This window comes from Heterodontus francisci, unplaced genomic scaffold, assembly GCF_036365525.1.
Source record: "Heterodontus francisci isolate sHetFra1 unplaced genomic scaffold, sHetFra1.hap1 HAP1_SCAFFOLD_106, whole genome shotgun sequence".
NCBI lineage: Eukaryota > Metazoa > Chordata > Chondrichthyes > Heterodontiformes > Heterodontidae > Heterodontus > Heterodontus francisci.
The window spans coordinates 1622625-1642999 of record NW_027140940.1 but is presented as its reverse complement, the minus strand read 5'-3'; the positions used below and the strand labels follow the sequence as shown (position 1 = coordinate 1642999).

At 51.1% G+C, this 20375-nt stretch overlaps 1 protein-coding gene across 1 annotated transcript in view; it reads right to left on the bottom strand.

Annotated features, from left to right (window-relative positions):
* The window catches only part of LOC137361434 (NACHT, LRR and PYD domains-containing protein 3-like), a 105248-nt gene that overhangs the window by 63716 nt on the left and 21157 nt on the right, over window positions 1–20375 (bottom strand).

Sequence of the window (20375 nt, the reverse complement as noted above, 5' to 3'; positions counted from 1 at the left end):
GGAGAACTTGCAAATTCCACACAGGCAGTACCCAGAATTGAACCCGGGTCACTGGAGCTGTGAGGCTGTGGTGCTAACCACTGCGCCACTGTGCCGCCCTCTGTACTTCCTAGGGTCCTACCATCCATTGTGTATTCCCTTGCCTTGTTAGTCATCCCAAAATACATTACCTCACACCTTTCAGGATTAAATTCCATTTGCCACTGCTCCGCCCATCTTACAACCCATCTATATCTCCCTGTAATCTAAGGATTTCCTCCTCACTATTTGCAACACCACCAATTTTCGTGTCATCTGCGAACTTACTGTTCATACCTCCTATATTCATGTCTAAATCATTAATGTACACTACAAACAGCAAGGGTCCCAGCACCGATCCCTGTGGTACACCACTGGTCACAGGCATCCAATCGCAAAACAAGCCCTCGACCATTACCATCTGCCTCCTGCCACTAAGCCAATTTTGGATCCAATTTGCCAAATTGCTCTGGCTCCCATGGGCTCTTACCTTCTTGACCAATCTCCCATGCGGAGATCTGATCAAAAGCTTTACTGAAATCCATGTATACTACATCAACTGCTTTCCCTTCATCGACACATCTAGTCACCTCCTCGAAAAATTCAATCAAGTTAGTTAGTCACGATCTCCCCCTGACAAAGCCATGCTGACTATCCCTGATTAATCCCTGCCTCTCCAAGTGGAGATTAATCCTGTCCCTCAGAACTTTTTCCAATATTTTCCCAACCACTGATGCTCGACTCACCGGCCTGTAATTACCTGGTTTATCCCTAAAACCCTTCTTGAATAATGGTACCACATTCGCTGTCTTCCAGTCCTCTGGTACCTGTCTTGTGGCCAGAGAGGATTGAAAATTTGTGACAAAGCCCTTGCTATCTCCTCCCTTGCCTCACATAACAGACTGGGATACATCTTATCTGGGCCTGAGGATTTATCCACTTTTAAGCCCGCTTAAACAGCTAATATTTCCTCCCTTTCAATGCTAATATATTCAAGTACATCACAATCCCCCTCCCTGATCTCTACACCGACATCATCCTTCTCCATAGTGAACACCAGTCATTTAAAACCTCACCTGTGTCCTCTGGCTCCACACAAAGATTGCCACGTTGGTCCCTAATGGGCCCTACTCTTTCCCTGGTTATCTTCTTACCCCTAATATACTTATAAAACGCCTTGGGATTTTCCTTTATCTTGCCCGCCATGTTTTTTCATGCCCCCTCTTCGCTCTCCTAATTACTTTTCTAAGAGCCACCTGACACATTCTATACTCTTCTGGGGCCTCTGCTGTTTTCAGCTTGGGATCTGCCATCCTCGAAATGCTCCCCCACTGACACTTCTCCCACTTGACTGGCTTCATTCCCTAGGATTAGGTCCAGTACTGCCCCTTCCCTTGCAGGACTTTCTATGTACTGGCTCAAAAAGCTCTCCTGTATGCATTTTAAGAATTCGGCCCCCTTTAAGCCTTTTGCACGAAGACTATCCCAGTTAATATTGGGGAAGTTGAAATCTCCTACTATTATTACCCTATTATTTTCACACCTCTCAGAGAATTGCCTGCATATCTGCTCCTCTATCTCTTCCTGACTGTTTGGAGGCCTGCAGTAAACATCCAGCCAAGTGATTGCCTCCTTTTTGTTTTTAAGTTCTACCCAAATGGCCTCATTTGAGGAACCTTCCAAGATGTCATCCCTCCTTACTGCAGTAATTGACGCCTTGATCAATAGTGTAATACCACCTCCTCTTTTATCCCTTCCCCTGTCACACCTGAAGATTCTATACCCTGGAATATTGAGCTGCCAGTCCTGTCCCTCCCTCAACCATGTCTCTGTGATTGCAATAATATCATAATCCCATGTGCTAATCAATGTCCTCAATTCATCTGCCTGACTAGTAAGACTCCTTGCATTCAAATAGATGCAATCCAACCTTGCATTTTTCCCTTGTGCCTTACCAGGTCTATATTTGCTCTGCCTTCCAGACAGCCTCAGTTTCTGTTCTATATTACCCCCTACTGTACCTCTACTCTGTATCCCATCCCCCTGCCAAATCAGTTTAAACCACCTCCCTCCCCCCGCCCCAACAGAACTAGCAAATCTCCCAGCGAGGATGCTTGTCCCATTCCAGTTCAGGTACAACCCGTCCAACTTGGACAGGTCCCACCTTTGACAGAAATAGACCCAGTAATCCAGGAAACTAAAGCCCTCCCTCCTGCACCATCTCTTCAGCCATGCATTCATCTGCTCTATCCTCCTATTTCTGAACTCACTAGCACGTGACACTGGGAGTAATCCAGAGATTACAACCTTAGAGGTCCTGCTTTTTGATCTGCTACATAGTTCCCTAAATTCTTGTTGCAGGACCTCATCCCTTTTTCTACCTATGTCGTTGGTACCAATGTGTACCATGACCCCTGGCTGCTCACCCACCTCCTTCAGAATGTCCTGCAGCTGCTCCGTGACATCCTTGACCTGAGCACCATGGAGGTAACATACCATCCTGGAGTCAAGGTTGCGGCCACAGAAACGCCAATCTGTACCCCTTACGATAGAATCCCCTGTCACTATAGCTCTTCCCTGCCTTTTCCTCCCCTGCGGTGCAGCAGAGCCATCCTTGGTGCCATGGACCTGGCTGTTGCTGCTTTCCCTTGGGAAGTCATCCCCCCCCCCCCACCCCCACCAACAGTATCCAAAGGGCGGCACAGTGGCGCAGTGGTTAGCACCGCAGCCTCACAGCTCCAGGGACCCGGGTTTGATTCTGGGTACTGCCTGTGTGGAGTTTGCAAGTTCTCCCTGTGTCTGCGTGGGTTTTCTCCGGGTGCTCCGGTTTCCTCCCACAAGCCAAAAGACTTGCAGGTTGATAGGTAAATTGGCCATTATAAATTGTCACTGGTATAGGTAGGTGGTAGGGAAATATAGGGACAGGTGGGGATGTTTGGTAGGAATATGGGATTAGTGTAGGATTAGTATAAATGGGTGGTTGATGTTCGGCACAAACTCGGTGGGCCGAAGGGCCTGTGTCAATGCTGTATCTCTAATCTAATCTGTTTGAGACGGTGATGGCCACAGGGGACACCTGCACTACCTGCCTGCACCTACTACTCCGCCTGGTGGTCACCCATCACTTTTCTGCCTGTGCAGCCATTACCTGCGATGTGATCACCTCTCTGAACGTGCTATCCACGACGTCCTCAGCATCACAGATGCTCCACAGTGAATCTACCCGCAGCTCCAGCTCTGTAATGCGGGCAGTCAGTAGCTGCAGATGGATACACTTCCTGCACACATGGTCGTCAGGGACACTGGAAGCATCCCTGATTTCCCACATAGTGCAGGAGGAGTATACCACAGGGCTGAGCTCTCCTGTCATGACTTACCTTTAAATTAATTTAGTTACTCCCTTTAAAAAATACTAATTACACTAGGGGCCTTGTTCTGCTCCAAACACTACCCACTACAATCGAAAGTCCTGAATAAATTACTCTAATTTAAGTAGTACCACTCACCTTATCACTTGTGTTTTTTAAAAAAACCTTCCCCTTTTTTAAGCAATTTAAATACATTAACAGCTGTTACTTACCCAACAAATCACCTTGCAGAATTCCCATGATGTCACTAAGTTTCTTTTCCGCTTTTCGAGTTTCAATGCGCGCTGAGAGACACAGGTCCGCCAGTCACTGCCCCGCTCTGTTCCCAGGTCAGTGAATAAGGGCCTCGAGTCCTGCTCTTTACTTACAGCCGCCGCTCCGGATCAGCTTCCACACAGGTCCGCCAGTCACTGCCCCGCTCTGCTCCCAGGGAAGTGAATGAGGTCCTCGAGTCCTGCTCTTTACTTACACCCACCGATCCGGATCAGCTTCCACACAGGTCCGCCAGTCACTGCCCCGCTCTGTTCCCAGGTAAATGAATGAGGGCCTCGAGTCCTGCTCTTTGCTTACAGCCACCACTCCGGATCAGCTTCCACACAGGTCCGCCAGTCACTGCACCGCTCTGCTCCCAGGTAAGTGAATGAGGGCCTCGAGTCCTGGTCATTACTTACAGCCACCGCTCCGGATCAGCTTTCACACAGGTCCGCCAGTCACTGCACCGCTCTGCTCCCAGGTAAGTGAATGAGGGCCTCGAGTCCTGGTCATTACTTACAGCCGCCGTTCTGGATCAGCTTCCACACAGGTCCGCCAGTCACTGCACCGCTCTGTTCCCAGGTAAGTCCTGTGCTGTGATATCTCATTCTGCGTCTGTCATTTTTTTTATTGATAATGCTCTTGTTAAGCTGCGTTTGCTCAGTGATTCAGTCTCAGATCAGTAATTTCACCAAACTACATAGAGTCATAGCATTATACAGCAGAGAAACAGGCCCTTCGGCCCATCGTGTCTGTGCTGGCTATCAAGCACCTAACTATTCTAATCCCATTTTCCAGCACTTGGCCCGTAGCCTTGCATGGTATGGCATTTCAAGTGCTCATCTAAATACTACTTAAATGTTGTGAGGGTTCTTGTCTCTACCACCTCTTCAGGCAGTGCGTTCCAGATTCCAACCACCCTCGGTGAACATTTTTTTCCTCAAATCCCCTCTAAACCTCCTGCCCCTTGCCTTAAATCTATGACCCCTGGTTATTGACCCCTCCACTAAATGAAAAAGTTTCCTCCTATCTAACCTATCAATGCCCCTCATAATCCTGAACACCTCAATCATGTCCCTCCTCAGCCTTCTCGGCTCTGAGGAAACCAACCCTAGCCTTTTCAGTCTCTCTTCATAGCTGAAATGCTCCAGCCCAGGCAACATCCTGGTGAATCTCCTCTGCACCCTCTCCAGTGCAATCACATCCTTAATATAGTGTGGTGCCCAGAACTGTACACAGTACTCCAGCTGTGAACTAACTAGCGTTTTATACAGCTCCATCATAACCTCCCTCTTCTTATATTCTCTGCCTTGGCTGATACAGACAAGTATCCATATGCCTTCCTAACCACCTTATCTACCTGTGCTGCTGCCTTCAGTGATCTCCGGACCAGTACACCAAGGTCCCTCTGACACTCTCTACTTCCAAGGGTCCGACCATCCATTGTATATTCCCTTGCCTTGTTAGTCCATTTGCCACTGCTCTGCCCATCTTACCAGCCCATCTAAGGCTTTCCTCCTCACTATTAACAACACTACCAATTTTCATGTCATCTGCAAATTACTTATTGTACCTCCTTATTCACGTCTAAATCATTGATGTACAGTTCCAGTTATTCTCCAGCATTCATTTCTAACCAAGTTTGAGACAAAGTGAAATTCACTTCTCGGCTGTTTCACTCGTACTGACACTGGTATCATAAAAACACAACAATAACTGACATTTCCATAGCATTTTAAACATCAAAATACATCCCAAGGCACTTCATAGAAGTTGAGCCAGACAAAAGATCGACGCTGAATAAAGGAGGAAGCAGCAGCAGCGGACAAAATATTGGTCAAAGCTCTAAATTATAGGAGGGTCCAAATTGAGAAGAAGGAGGTTGAGAGGTTTCAGGAAGGCGAAGCAGAAAGCAGAAAGTTGGGCAATTCAAAGTACGGCCGACACAGATGGGGTGATGAGAGGGCAAAATGTACAGGTGAACAGAGTTGGAGGAAGAGCGAGAATTTGGTGGTTGGGAGGGACTGCAGGGCTGAAGGAGATTACAGATGGTGGAGGGATTGCAGGGCTGGAGGAGGTTACAGATGGTGGGGGATTGCAGGGCTGGAGGAGGTTACAGATGGGGGATTGCAGTGCTGGAGGAGGTTACAGATGGTGGGGGATTGCAGGGCTGGAGGAGGTTACAGATGGTGGGGGGTTGCAGTGCTGGAGGAGGTTACAGATGGTGGAGGGATTGCAGGGCTGGAGGAGGTTACAGATGGTGGGGGGATTGCAGGGCTGGAGGAGGTTACAGATGGTGGGGGGATTGCAGGACTGGAGGAGGATACAGATGGTGGGGGATTGCAGGGCTGGAGGAGGTTGCAGATGGTGGGGCATTGCAGGGATGGAGGAGGTTACAGATGGTGGAGGGATTGCAGGACTGGAGGCGTTACAGATGGTGGGGGGATTGCAGGGCTGGAGGAGGTTACAGATGGTGGAGGCTTGCAGGGCTGGAGGAGGTTACAGATGGAGGGGGATTGCAGGGCTGGAGGAGGTTACAGATGGTGGAGGATTGCAGGGCTGGAGGAGGTTACAGATGGTGGGGGGTTGCAGGGCTGGAGGAGATTACAGATGGTGGAGGGATTGCAGGACGGAGGAGGTTACAGATGGTGGAGGGATTGCAGGGCTGGAGGAGGTTACAGTTGGTGGGGGGATTGCAGGATGGAGGAGGTTACAGATGGTGGGGGGATTGCAGGATGGAGGAGGTTACAGATGGTGGAGGGATTGCAGGGCTGGAGGAGGTTACAGATGGTGGGGGATTGCAGGATGGAGGAGGTTACAGATGGTGGAGGGATTGCAGGGCTGGAGGAGGTTACAGATGGTGGAGGCTTGCAGGGCTGGAGGAGGTTACAGATGGTGGGGGGTTGCAGGGCTGGAGGAGATTACAGATGGTGGAGGGATTGCAGGACGGAGGAGGTTACAGATGGTGGAGGGATTGCAGGGCGGGAGGAGGTTACAGATGGTGGGGGATTGCAGGATGGAGGAGGTTACAGATGGTGGGGGGATTGCAGGATGGAGGAGGTTACAGATGGTGGAGGGATTGTAGGGCTGGAGGAGCTTACAGATGGTGGAGGGATTGCAGGGCTGGAGGAGGTTACAGATGGCGGGGGGATTGCAGGGCTGGAGGAGGTTACAGATGGTGGAGGGATTGCAGGACTGGAGGAGGTGACAGATGGTGGGGGATTGCAGGGCTGGAGGAGGTTGCAGATGGTGGGGGATTGCAGGGATGGAGGAGGTTACAGATGGTGGAGGGATTGCAGGACTGGAGGCGTTACAGATGGTGGGGAGATTGCACGGCTGGAGGAGGTTACAGATGGTGGGGGATTGCAGGGCTGGAGAAGATTACAGATGGTGGAGGGATTGCAGCACGGAGGAGGTTACAGATGCTGGAGGGATTGCAGGGCTGGAGGAGGTTACAGATGGTGGGGGGATTGCAGGATGGAGGAGGTTACAGATGGTGGGGGATTGCAGGGCTGGAGGAGGTTACAGATGGGGGATTGCAGGGCTGGAGGAGGTTACAGATGGTGGGAGGATGGCAGGACTGGAGGAGGTTACAGATGGTGGGAGGATTGCAGGACTGGAGAAGGTTACAGATGGTGGGAGGATTGCAGGGCTGGAGGAGGTTACAGATGGTGGGAGGATGGCAGGACTGGAGGAGGTTGCAGATGGTGGGGGATTGCAGGACTGGAGAAGGTTACAGATGGTGGGAGGATTGCAGGGCTGGAGGAGGTTGCAGATGGTGGGGGATTGCAGGGCTGGAGGAGGTTACAGATGGTGGAGGGATTGCAGGACTGGAGGAGGTTACAGATGGTGGGGGGATTGCAGGGCTGGAGGAGGTTACAGATGGTGGAGGGATTGCAGTGCTGGAGGAGGTTACAGATGGTGCGGGGATTGCAGGGCTGGAGGAGGTTACAGATGGTGGGAGGATTACAGGACTGGAGGAGGTTACAGATGGTGGGGGATTGCAGGGGTGGAGGAGGTTACAGATGGTGGGGGGATTGCAGGATGGAGGAGGTTACAGATGGTGGGGGGATTGCAGGATGGAGGAGGTTACAGATGGTGCGGGAGTGAAGGGCTGGAGGAGGTTACAGATGGTGGGGGATTGCAGGACTGGAGGAGGTTACAGATGGTGGGGGAATTGCAGGGCTGGAGGAGGTTACAGATGGTGGAGGGATTGCAGGGCTGGAGGAGGTTACAGATGGTGGGAGGATTGCAGGGCTGGAAGAGGTTACAGATGGTGGGAGGATTACAGGACTGGAGGAGCATACAGATGGTGGGGGATTGCAGGACTGGAGGAGGTTACAGATGTTGGGAGGATTGCAGGGCTGGAGGAGGTTACAGATAGTGGGAGGATTGCAGGGCTGGAGGAGGTTACAGATGGTGGGGGATTGCAGGACTGGAGGAGGTTACAGATGGTGGGGGGATTGCAGGGCTGGAGGAGGTTACAGATGGTGGAGGGATTGCAGGGCTGGAGAAGGTTACAGATTGTGGGAGGATTTCAGGACTGGTGGAGGTTACAGATGGTGGGAGGATTGCAGGACTGGAGGAGGTTGCAGATGGTGGGGGATTGCAGGACTGGAGGAGGTTACAGATTGTGGGAGGATTGCTAGATTGGAGGGATTGCAGGGCTGGAGGAGGTTACAGATGGTGGGAGGATTGCAGGGCTGGAGGAGGTTACAGATGGTGGAGGTTTTTCAGGACTAGAGGAGGTTACAGATGGTGGGAGGATTGCAGGGCTGGAGGAGGTTACAGATAGTGGGGGGATTGCAGGGCTGGAGGAGGTTACAGATGGTGGAGGTATTTCAGGACTGGAGGAGGTTACAGATGGTAGAGGTATTTCAGGACTGGAGGAGGTAACAGATGGTGGAGTGATTGCAGGGCTGGAGGAGGTTACAGATGGTGGAGGGATTGCAGGGCTGGAGAAGGTTACAGATGGTGGGAGGATTGCAGGACTGGAGGAGGTTACAGATGGTGGGAGGATTGCAGGGCTGGAGGAGGTTACAGATGGTGGGGGATTGCAGGACTGGAGGAGGTTACAGATGGTGGGAGGATTGCAGGGCTGGAGGAGGTTACAGATGGTGGGAGTATTGCAGGACTGGAGGAGGTTACAGTTGGTGGGGGGATGGCAGGACTGGAGGCATTGTAGGGTTGGAGGAGGTTACAGATGGTGGGAGGGTTGCAGGGCTGGAGGGGATTACAGATGGGAGGATTGCAGGGCTGGTGGAGATTACAGATAGTGGGGGGATTGCAAGGCTGTAGGAGGTTACAGATGGTGGAGGTATTTCAGGACTGGAGGAGGTTACAGATGGTGGGAGGATTGCAGGGCTGGAGGAGGTTACAGATGGTGGGAGGATTGCAGGGCTGGAGGAGGTTACAGATGGTGGGGGAATTGCAGGGCTGGAGGAGGTTACAGATGGTGGAGGGACTGCAAGGCTGTAGGAGGTTACAGATGGTGGGAGGATTGCAGGGCTGGAGGAGGTTACAGATAGTGGGGGGATTGCAGGGCTGGAGGAGGTTACAGATGGTGGGAGGATTGCAGGGCTGTAGGAGGTTACAGATGGTGGGAGGATTGCAGGGCTGCAGGAGGTTACAGATGGTGGGAGGATTGCAGGGCTGCAGGAGGTTACAGATGGTGGTGGGATTGCAGGGATGGAGGAGGTTACAGATGGTGGGAGGATTGCAAGATTGGAGGGATTGCAGGGCTGGAGGAGGTTACAGATGGTGGGAGGATTGCAGGGCTGGAGGAGGTTACAGATGGTGGAGGTTTTTCAGGACTAGAGGAGGTTACAGATGGTGGGAGGATTGCAGGGCTGGAGGAGGTTACAGATAGTGGGGGGATTGCAGGGCTGGAGGAGGTTACAGATGGTGGGAGGATTGCAGGGCTGGAGGAGGTTACAGATGGTGGGGGATTGCAGGACTGGAGGATGTTACAGATGGTGGGGGGATTGCAGGGCTGGAGGAGGTTACAGATGGTGGAGGGATTGCAGGGCTGGAGAAGGTTACAGATTGTGGGAGGATTTCAGGACTGGAGGAGGTTACAGATGGTGGGAGGATTGCAGGACTGGAGGAGGTTACAGATGGTGGGGGATTGCAGGACTGGAGGAGGTTACAGATGGTGGGAGGATTGCAAGATTGGAGGGATTGCAGGGCTGGAGGAGGTTACAGATGGTGGGAGGATTGCAGGGCTGGAGGAGGTTACAGATGGTGGAGGTTTTTCAGGACTAGAGGAGTTTACAGATGGTGGGAGGATTGCAGGGCTGGAGGAGGTTACAGATAGTGGGGGGATTGCAGGGCTGGAGGAGGTTACAGATGGTGGAGGTATTTCAGGACTGGAGGAGGTTACAGATGGTAGAGGTATTTCAGGACTGGAGGAGGTAACAGATGGTGGAGTGATTGCAGGGCTGGAGGAGGTTACAGATGGTGGAGGGATTGCAGGGCTGGAGAAGGTTACAGATGGTGGGAGGATTGCAGGACTGGAGGAGGTTACAGATGGTGGGAGGATTGCAGGGCTGGAGGAGGTTACAGATGGTGGGGGATTGCAGGACTGGAGGAGGTTACAGATGGTGGGAGGATTGCAGGGCTGGAGGAGGTTACAGATGGTGGGAGTATTGCAGGGCTGGAGGAGGTTACAGATGGTGGGGGGATGGCAGGACTGGAGGCATTGTAGGGTTGGAGGAGGTTACAGATGGTGGGAGGGTTGCAGGGCTGGAGGAGATTACAGATGGGAGGATTGCAGGGCTGGAGAAGGTTACAGATGGTGGGGGGATTGCAGGGCTGGTGGAGGTTACAGATAGTGGGGGGATTGCAAGGCTGTAGGAGGTTACAGATGGTGGAGGTATTTCAGGACTGGAGGAGGTTACAGATGGTGGGAGGATTGCAGGGCTGGAGGAGGTTACAGATGGTGGGAGGATTGCAGGGCTGGAGGAGGTTACAGATGGTGGGGGGATTGCAGGGCTGGAGGAGGTTACAGATGGTGGAGGGACTGCAAGGCTGTAGGAGGTTACAGATGGTGGGAGGATTGCAGGGCTGGAGGAGGTTACAGATAGTGGGGGGATTGCAGGGCTGGAGGAGGTTACAGATGGTGGGAGGATTGCAGGGCTGCAGGAGGTTACAGATGGTGGGAGGATTGCAGGGCTGCAGGAGGTTACAGATGGTGGGAGGATTGCAGGGCTGCAGGAGGTTACAGATGGTGGGGGGATTGCAGGGCTGGAGGAGGTTACAGATGGTGGGAGGATTGCAAGATTGGAGGGATTGCAGGGCTGGAGGAGGTTACAGATGGTGGGAGGATTGCAGGGCTGGAGGAGGTTACAGATGGTGGAGGTTTTTCAGAACTAGAGGAGGTTACAGATGGTGGGAGGATTGCAGGGCTGGAGGAGGTTACAGATAGTGGGGGGATTGCAGGGCTGGAGGAGGTTACAGATGGTAGAGGTATTTCAGGACTGGAGGAGGTAACAGATGGTGGAGTGATTGCAGGGCTGGAGGAGGTTACAGATGGTGAAGGGATTGCAGGGCTGGAGAAGGTTACAGATGGTGGGAGGATTGCAGGACTGGAGGAGGTTACAGATGGTGGGAGGATTGCAGGGCTGGAGGAGGTTACAGATGGTGGGGGATTGCTGGACTGGAGGAGGTTACAGATGGTGGGAGGATTGCAGGGCTGGAGGTGGTTACAGATGGTGGGAGTATTGCAGGGCTGGAGGAGGTTACAGATGGTGGGGGGATGGCAGGACTGGAGGCATTGTAGGGTTGGAGGAGGTTACTGATGGTGGGAGGGTTGCAGGGCTGGAGGAGATTACAGATGGGAGGATTGCAGGGCTGGAGAAGGTTACAGATGGTGGGGGGATTGCAGGGCTGGTGGAGGTTACAGATAGTGGGGGGATTGCAAGGCTGTAGGAGGTTACAGATGGTGGAGGTATTTCAGGACTGGAGGAGGTTACAGATGGTGGGAGGATTGCAGGGCTGGAGGAGGTTACAGATGGTGGGAGGATTGCAGGGCTGGAGGAGGTTACAGATGGTGGGGGGATTGCAGGGCTGCAGGAGGTTACAGATGGTGGAGGGACTGCAAGGCTGTAGGAGGTTACAGATGGTGGGAGGATTGCAGGGCTGGAGGAGGTTACAGATAGTGGGGGGATTGCAGGGCTGGAGGAGGTTACAGATGGTGGGAGGATTGCAGGGCTGCAGGAGGTTACAGATGGTGGGAGGATTGCAGGGCTGCAGGAGGTTACAGATGGTGGGAGGATTGCAGGGCTGCAGGAGGTTACAGATGGTGGGGGGATTGCAGGGCTGGAGGAGGTTACAGATTGTGGGAGGATTGCAAGATTGGAGGGATTGCAGGGCTGGAGGAGGTTACAGATGGTGGGAGGATTGCAGGGCTGGAGGAGGTTACAGATGGTGGAGGTTTTTCAGGACTAGAGGAGGTTACAGATGGTGGGAGGATTGCAGGGCTGGAGGAGGTTACAGATAGTGGGGGGATTGCAGGGCTGGAGGAGGTTACAGATGGTGGGTGGATTGCAGGTCTGGAGGAGGTTACAGATGGTGGGGGATTGCAGGACTGGAGGAGGTTACAGATGGTGGGGGGATTGCAGGGCTGGAGGAGGTTATAGATGGTGGAGGGATTGCAGGGCTGGAGAAGGTTACAGATTGTGGGAGGATTTCAGGACTGGAGGAGGTTACAGATGGTGGGAGGATTGCAAGATTGGAGGGATTGCAGGGCTGGAGGAGGTTACAGATGGTGGGAGGATTGCAGGGCTGGAGGAGGTTACAGATGGTGGAGGTTTTTCAGGACTAGAGGAGGTTACAGATGGTGGGAGGATTGCAGGGCTGGAGGAGGTTACAGATAGTGGGGGGATTGCAGGGCTGGAGGAGGTTACAGATGGTGGAGGTATTTCAGGACTGGAGGAGGTAACAGATGGTAGAGGTATTTCAGGACTGGAGGAGGTAACAGATGGTGGAGTGATTGCAGGGCTGGAGGAGGTTACAGATGGTGGAGGGATTGCAGGGCTGGAGAAGGTTACAGATGGTGGGAGGATTGCAGGACTGGAGGAGGTGACAGATGGTGGGAGGATTGCAGGGCTGGAGGAGGTTACAGATGGTGGGGGATTGCAGGACTGGAGGAGGTTACAGATGGTGGGAGGATTGCAGGGCTGGAGGAGGTTACAGATGGTGGGAGTATTGCAGGGCTGGAGGAGGTTACAGATGGTGGGGGGATGGCAGGACTGGAGGCATTGTAGGGTTGGAGGAGGTTACAGATGGTGGGAGGGTTGCAGGGCTGGAGGAGGTTACAGATGGTGGGAGGATTGCAGGGCTGGAGGAGGTTACAGATGGTGGGGGGATTGCAGGGCTGGAGGAGGTTACAGATGGTGGAGGGACTGCAAGGCTGTAGGAGGTTACAGATGGTGGGAGGATTGCAGGGCTGGAGGAGGTTACAGATGGTGGGAGGATTGCAGGGCTGGAGGAGGTTACAGATGGTGGGGGGATTGCAGGGCTGGAGGAGGTTACAGATGGTGGAGGGACTGCAAGGCTGTAGGAGGTTACAGATGGTGGGAGGATTGCAGGGCTGGAGGAGTTTACAGATAGTGGGGGGATTGCAGGGCTGGAGGAGGTTACAGATGGTGGGAGGATTGCAGGGCTGCAGGAGGTTACAGATGGTGGGAGGATTGCAGGGCTGCAGGAGGTTACAGATGGTGGGGGGATTGCAGGGCTGGAGGAGGTTACAGATGGTGGAGGGATTGCAAGGCTGTAGGAGGTTACAGATGGTGGAGGTATTTCAGGACTGGAGGAGGTTACAGATGGTGGGAGGATTGCAGGGCTGCAGGAGGTTACAGATGGTGGGAGGATTGCAGGGCTGCAGGAGGTTACAGATGGTGGGAGGATTGCAGGGCTGCAGGAGGTTACAGATGGTGGGGGGATTGCAGGGCTGGAGGAGGTTACAGATGGTGGGAGGATTGCAAGATTGGAGGGATTGCAGGGCTGGAGGAGGTTACAGATGGTGGGAGGATTGCAGGGCTGGAGGAGGTTACAGATGGTGGAGGTTTTTCAGGACTAGAGGAGGTTACAGATGGTGGGAGGATTGCAGGGCTGGAGGAGGTTACAGATAGTGGGGGGATTGCAGGGCTGGAGGAGGTTACAGATGGTGGAGGTATTTCAGGACTGGAGGAGGTTACAGACGGTAGAGGTATTTCAGGACTGGAGGAGGTAACAGATGGTGGAGTGATTGCAGGGCTGGAGGAGGTTACAGATGGTGGAGGGATTGCAGGGCTGGAGAAGGTTACAGATGGTGGGAGGATTGCAGGACTGGAGGAGGTTACAGATGGTGGGAGGATTGCAGGGCTGGAGGAGGTTACAGATGGTGGGGGATTGCAGGACTGGAGGAGGTTACAGATGGTGGGAGGATTGCAGGGCTGGAGGAGGTTACAGATGGTGGGAGTATTGCAGGGCTGGAGGAGGTTACAGATGGTGGGGGGATGGCAGGACTGGAGGCATTGTAGGGTTGGAGGAGGTTACAGATGGTGGGAGGGTTGCAGGGCTGGAGGAGGTTACAGATGGTGGGAGGATTGCAGGGCTGGAGGAGGTTACAGATGGTGGGGGGATTGCAGGGCTGGAGGAGGTTACAGATAGTGGGGGGATTGCAGGGCTGGAGGAGGTTACAGATGGTGGGAGGATTGCAGGGCTGCAGGAGGTTACAGATGGTGGGAGGATTGCAAGACTGCAGGAGGTTACAGATGGTGGGAGGATTGCAGGGCTGCAGGAGGTTACAGATGGTGGGGGGATTGCAGGGCTGGAGGAGGTTACAGATGGTGGGAGGATTGCAAGATTGGAGGGATTGCAGGGCTGGAGGAGGTTACAGATGGTGGGAGGATTGCAGGGCTGGAGGAGGTTACAGATGGTGGAGGTTTTTCAGGACTAGAGGAGGTTACAGATGGTGGGAGGATTGCAGGGCTGGAGGAGGTTACAGATAGTGGGGGGATTGCAGGGCTGGAGGAGGTTACAGATGGTGGAGGTATTTCAGGACTGGAGGAGGTTACAGATGGTAGAGGTATTTCAGGACTGGAGGAGGTAACAGATGGTGGAGTGATTGCAGGGCTGGAGGAGGTTACAGATGGTGGAGGGATTGCAGGGCTGGAAAAGGTTACAGATGGTGGGAGGATTGCAGGACTGGAGGAGGTTACAGATGGTGGGAGGATTGCAGGGCTGGAGGAGGTTACAGATGGTGGGGGATTGCAGGACTGGAGGAGGTTACAGATGGTGGGAGGATTGCAGGGCTGGAGGAGGTTACAGATGGTGGGGGATTGCAGGACTGGAGGAGGTTACAGATGGTGGGAGGATTGCAGGGCTGGAGGAGGTTACAGATGGTGGGAGTATTGCAGGGCTGGAGGAGGTTACAGATGGTGGGGGGATGGCAGGACTGGAGGCATTGTAGGGTTGGAGGAGGTTACAGATGGTGGGAGGGTTGCAGGGCTGGAGGAGATTACAGATGGGAGGATTGCAGGGCTGGAGAAGGTTACAGATGGTGGGGGGATTGCAGGGCTGGTGGAGGTTACAGATAGTGGGGGGATTGCAAGGCTGTAGGAGGTTACAGATGGTGGAGGTATTTCAGGACTGGAGGAGGTTACAGATGGTGGGAAGATTGCAGGGCTGGAGGAGGTTACAGATGGTGGGAGGATTGCAGGGCTGGAGGAGGTTACAGATGGTGGGGGGATTGCAGGGCTGGAGGAGGTTACAGATGGTGGAGGGACTGCAAGGCTGTAGGAGGTTACAGATGGTGGGAGGATTGCAGGGCTGGAGGAGGTTACAGATAGTGGGGGGATTGCAGGGCTGGAGGAGGTTACAGATGGTAGGAGGATTGCAGGGCTGCAGGAGGTTACCGATGGTGGGAGGATTGCAGGGCTGCAGGAGGTTACAGATGGTGGGGGGATTGCAGGGCTGGAGGAGGTTACAGATGGTGGAGGGATTGCAAGGCTGTAGGAGGTTACAGATGGTGGAGGTATTTCAGGACTGGAGGAGGTTACAGATGGTGGGAGGATTGCAGGGCTGGAGGAGGTTACAGATAGTGGGGGGATTGCAGGAGTGGAGGAGGTTACAGATGGTGAGGGAATTGCAGGGCTGGAGGAGGTTACAGATGGTGAGGGAATTGCAGGGCCGGAGGAGGTTACAGATGGTGGAGGTATTTCAGGACTGGAGGAGGTTACAGATGGTGGAGTGATTGCAGGGCTGGAGGAAGTTACAGAGACAGGGACAGACGAAACCAGAATGATGATAAAATGAGAAGTTTAATTTGCAGGTGCTGGGGGACCTGGATACAATGTAGGTTCATAATGACAGGGTGATCAGTGAGCAGGGAGTTTGATTGATCTACATTTACAAAAGGTGAAAGGAGCAAAGCTGCTCCAGAGAGCCTCGGGAAATCGAGTGTACAGGTGATAAAAGTATGGATTAGGGATCAGCCGCAGATGGGCTGAAGCAGGGGAAGATGGGCGATGTCACATAGGTGGAAGGAAGTGGTCATTATAATGCAGAGAATATCATCTCGGAAGCTCAGCCCGGCCTCAAACAGAACGCTGAGGTTGTGAACAGTCTGGTTCAATCTGCGACATTGGCTGGGACGGGGACAGAATCACTGGCGAGGGAACAGAATTCATAGCACTGGGTAAAGAACATGTCCTCAGTCTTCACAATGTTTAATGTGGGCTGCAGAATTAGAATAAATCTTCTGATATCAACAGAAACATCTCCACCCCGACCAGCCGTCAACATCTCTGCACTCCTCCAAATCTGACCCCGCGCCCTCACCCCACTCACCCAGCCCCGCGCCCTCACCCCATTCACCCAGCCCCGCGCCCTCACCCCACTCAGTAAGCCCCGCGCCCGCACCCCACTCACCCAGCCCCGCCGCCGCACCCCACTCACCCAGTCCTGACTTCCACTGACCAAGCAAATGAATGGCAATGTACTGCATCCCCCACACCTAGAGTACTGTGTACAGTTTTGGTCTCCTTCTTGATAGGGGATATTCTTGCATTGTAGGTAATTCAGAGAAAGTTCACTTGTTTGGATTCTGTAATGAAGGAGGGCTTTGTCTTGTGAAGAAAGGTTGGGCACTTTGGACCAATACACATTGGAGTTTGGAAGAATGAGAGGTGATCTTATTGAAACATACAAGATTATGAGGGGATTGACAGTATCGAAGCTGAGAGGATGTTTCCCCTGGTGGGAGAAATTTAGCTCGATGTCAGTAAGCAGTATTTGTATGACAGTGAGTGTGTAGTGAAGAATGCTGGTGAAAGAGTGTTTTATTAACAGAAAAGTCAGGAGTTTGGTGCAGGAGGAAATTCTCTGGTAAGTATTTATCAAGCTGAAATTTAGTTTTACATTTAGTAATTGACTTTGACTTTTACAAATTGTAAAAGAGCCTGCAAGTTAGTGAAGATACCAAGTTAACAGAAACTGCCTGTCAGTGAGAGTTAACTGTCAATCAGCTGAAAGTGATTATCTGAATAGATGTTAATAACTGGAACAGGAAGCTGAGTTAACAGTTGTAACTTGGGTGTGAGTTATAAACTCTATCTAAGTGAACAGTATTTACTGCCACACACAGTGTTCAGTAAAGAGTGATTTGTTAACAGAGAGCTAAAGTCAAGAATTTGGTGCAAGTTGTAATTCAGAGCAGAGAGGAAAGGAGATGCTGTTTTTTATTTTTTTAGATCCCTCCAGTTGCTCGTGAATGTTTTTCATTTGTCTCTAATGTGAGGAAACTTTATCACTTAAATTAATAACTTTAACTAGAAAATCAATTAATTAATTAGTCTAAAATAATCAACTAAAATTAATCAAATAAGTCAGACTAGATGGCCATGGCAGGGCTTTAACAACAGCATGTGGGAATTTGTGGAGAACATTGTGATCCTGGAAAACCATATCTAACATTGTACCATTGTTTAAAAAGGGATAGACCGAGGAATTACAGGCCAGTCAGCCTAACCTCAGTGGTGGGAAAATTATTGGTAAAAATTCTGAGGAACAGGATAAGTCTTAACTTGGGAAGACACATATTAATCAAAGGTCAGCATGGATTTCTGAAGGGAGGTTGTGTCTGACTAACAGTCATTTGAGGCACAGAAGGAGGCCATTCAGCCCATCAAGTCCATGCTGGCTCACCATGGAACTATCCAGTCAGTCCCACTCCTCCAGCTCGATCCCCATAGCTCTGCAAGTTCATTTCCATCAGCTGGCCATCCAATTTCCTTTTGAAATCATTGTCTCTGCTTCCACCACCCTCGTGGGCAGTGAGCTCCAGGTCAGCATCACCCAATGTGTACCAAAGGATCTTCTGCATCTTCCCCTGCATCTCTTGCCCAAAAGTTTCAATCTGTGTCCCCTAGTCTAACTACCATCAGTTAATGGAACACCTTTTCCTTGTCTAACTTATCCAAGCCTGTCATAATCTTATACACTTCTATCAAATTGTCCCTCAATCTCCTTTGCTGCAGGAAAAACAAACCCAGATTTTCCAACTTCTCCTTGTAACTACAATCCCCCATCACTGGAACCATTCTGGTGGTGCAGTGGTTAGCACCGCAGCCTCACAGCTCCAGCGACCCAGGTTCAATTCTAGGTACTGCCTGTGTGGAGTTTGCAAGTTCTCCCTGTGTCTGCGTGGGCTTTCTCCGGGTGCTCCGGTTTCCTCCCACATGCCAAAGACTTGCAAGTTGATAGGTTAATTGGCCATTATAAATTGCCCCTTGTATAGGTAGGTGATAGGGACAGGTGGGGATGTGATAGGAATATGGAATTAGTGTAGGATTAGTATAAACGGGTGGTTGATGGTCGGTACAGACTCGGTGGGCCGAAGGGCCTGTTTCAGTGCTGTATCTCTAAACTAAACTAAATCTCCTCTGCATCCTCACAAGGACCCTCACATCCTTCCGAAAGTGTGGTGACCAGAACTGGACACTGTACTCTAATGGAGGTCTAACCAGAGCTTTATAAAGATGTGGTATGTCTTCCCTGCTTTTGTACTCAATACCTCTATTTATGAAGCCCAAGATCCCATATGCTTTGCTAACCACTCTCCCCAATTGTTGTGCCACCTTTAAAGATCAGTGCACATGCACCCCCAGGTGCCTCTACTGCAGCACACTCTTTAGAACTGCACCATTAAGTCGATATTGCCTCACCCTATCCCTTCTGCCAAAATACATCACCTCACACTTGTCAGTATTCAATTCCATCAGCCACTTGTCTGCCCGTTCTGTTCGCCTATGTTCTGTTACAGGCAGTTTGTATCATCCTCACTGTTTGTCACTCTTCCAAGTGTGTTATCATTGGCAAATTTTGAAATTCTGCTCGATTCTAAAATCCAGGTCATTTTATTTATATCAAAGAAATGCAGTTGTCCGAGTACTGACCCTTGGGGAATACCGCTGTCTACCATCCTCCAGTCCAAAATGCAACCATTTACTGCGACTTGCTGTTTTATGACTCTTTCAAATTTTGTTGGAGAGTCATAAGCAAATATTCCTTTAAGGCACAAAATCCCACAAAAAGTGGTCCAACCAATGCTAACAAGAGGAGTTAAGTTATTATTAAATCAAATTAATTGCCTAAAAGAGTAATAAGCCAGCGCATTGCAGAATTAAGCAAAGGAAGACTAAGATATTGACATTGAAAGAGAATGTAAGTGCAGATTAGCAAGAGACATAAAACAGATTGTAATTGTGTCTATAGGGATGTAAATAGGAAGATATTACTGAAAGCAAATATACACCCTTTAGAAGCAAAGACAGGTGAAATTATAATGGGGAATAATTAAATTGTCTTCATGTTAAAGAACATTTTTTAAAACTTGCATTTATATAGCGCCTTTCATGGCCACCAGACGCCTCAAAGAGGTCTAAAGATATGTTAGCTTTTGTGACAAAGGCATAAAACTATAAGAATAAAGGAGTCTTAGTCTAATTATACAAGGTATTGGTAAAGCCATGCCTGGAATACTGTGGGCAGTTTTGGTCTCCTTATCTAAGGAAGAACATATTTGCTTTGGAGAGAGTGCAACACAGGGTCATTAGACTTGTTCCTGGGATGAAGGGATTGTCCTATGAGAAGAGATTGAGTAGGCCTATATTCCCTGGAGTTTAGAAGACAGAGAGGTGATTGCATTCATAAAATTCATAACAGGTTTGACAGGTTAGAAGCTGAGAACATGTTTCCCCTGAGTGGGAAATCGAGAACATGGGGTCAGTCTCAGAATAATGGGTCAGCCATTTAGGACTGAGGTGAGAAATTTATTCATTTAAAGGGTTATGAATCTTTGAAATTCTCTACCTCAGAGAGCTGTAGACACTTTGTTACTGAGAATATTCAAGATGGAAGTTGATACATTTTGGGTACCATAGGAATTAAGGAATATGGGTTAGTGTGGGAAGATGGAGTTGAAGTCGAAGATCAGCCATGATGTTATTGAATGGTGGAGCAGGCTTAAAGGATCAAATTTCCTATTCCACCTCCTGTTTCTTCTGTTCTTGATATTGGTTCCAATCATGACCATTATCTGCTTTCCCTGGCTTCCCAGAGAAGGTCCCACCCATCACAGGATGTTCTTCCCTCTGTCACCAGGGAGGTAACTGACCATTCTGGACCTGCTCAGGGCTGCAGAAGAGTCTGTCTATTGCCCTGACTGTAGAATCTCCCATCACAATCACTCCC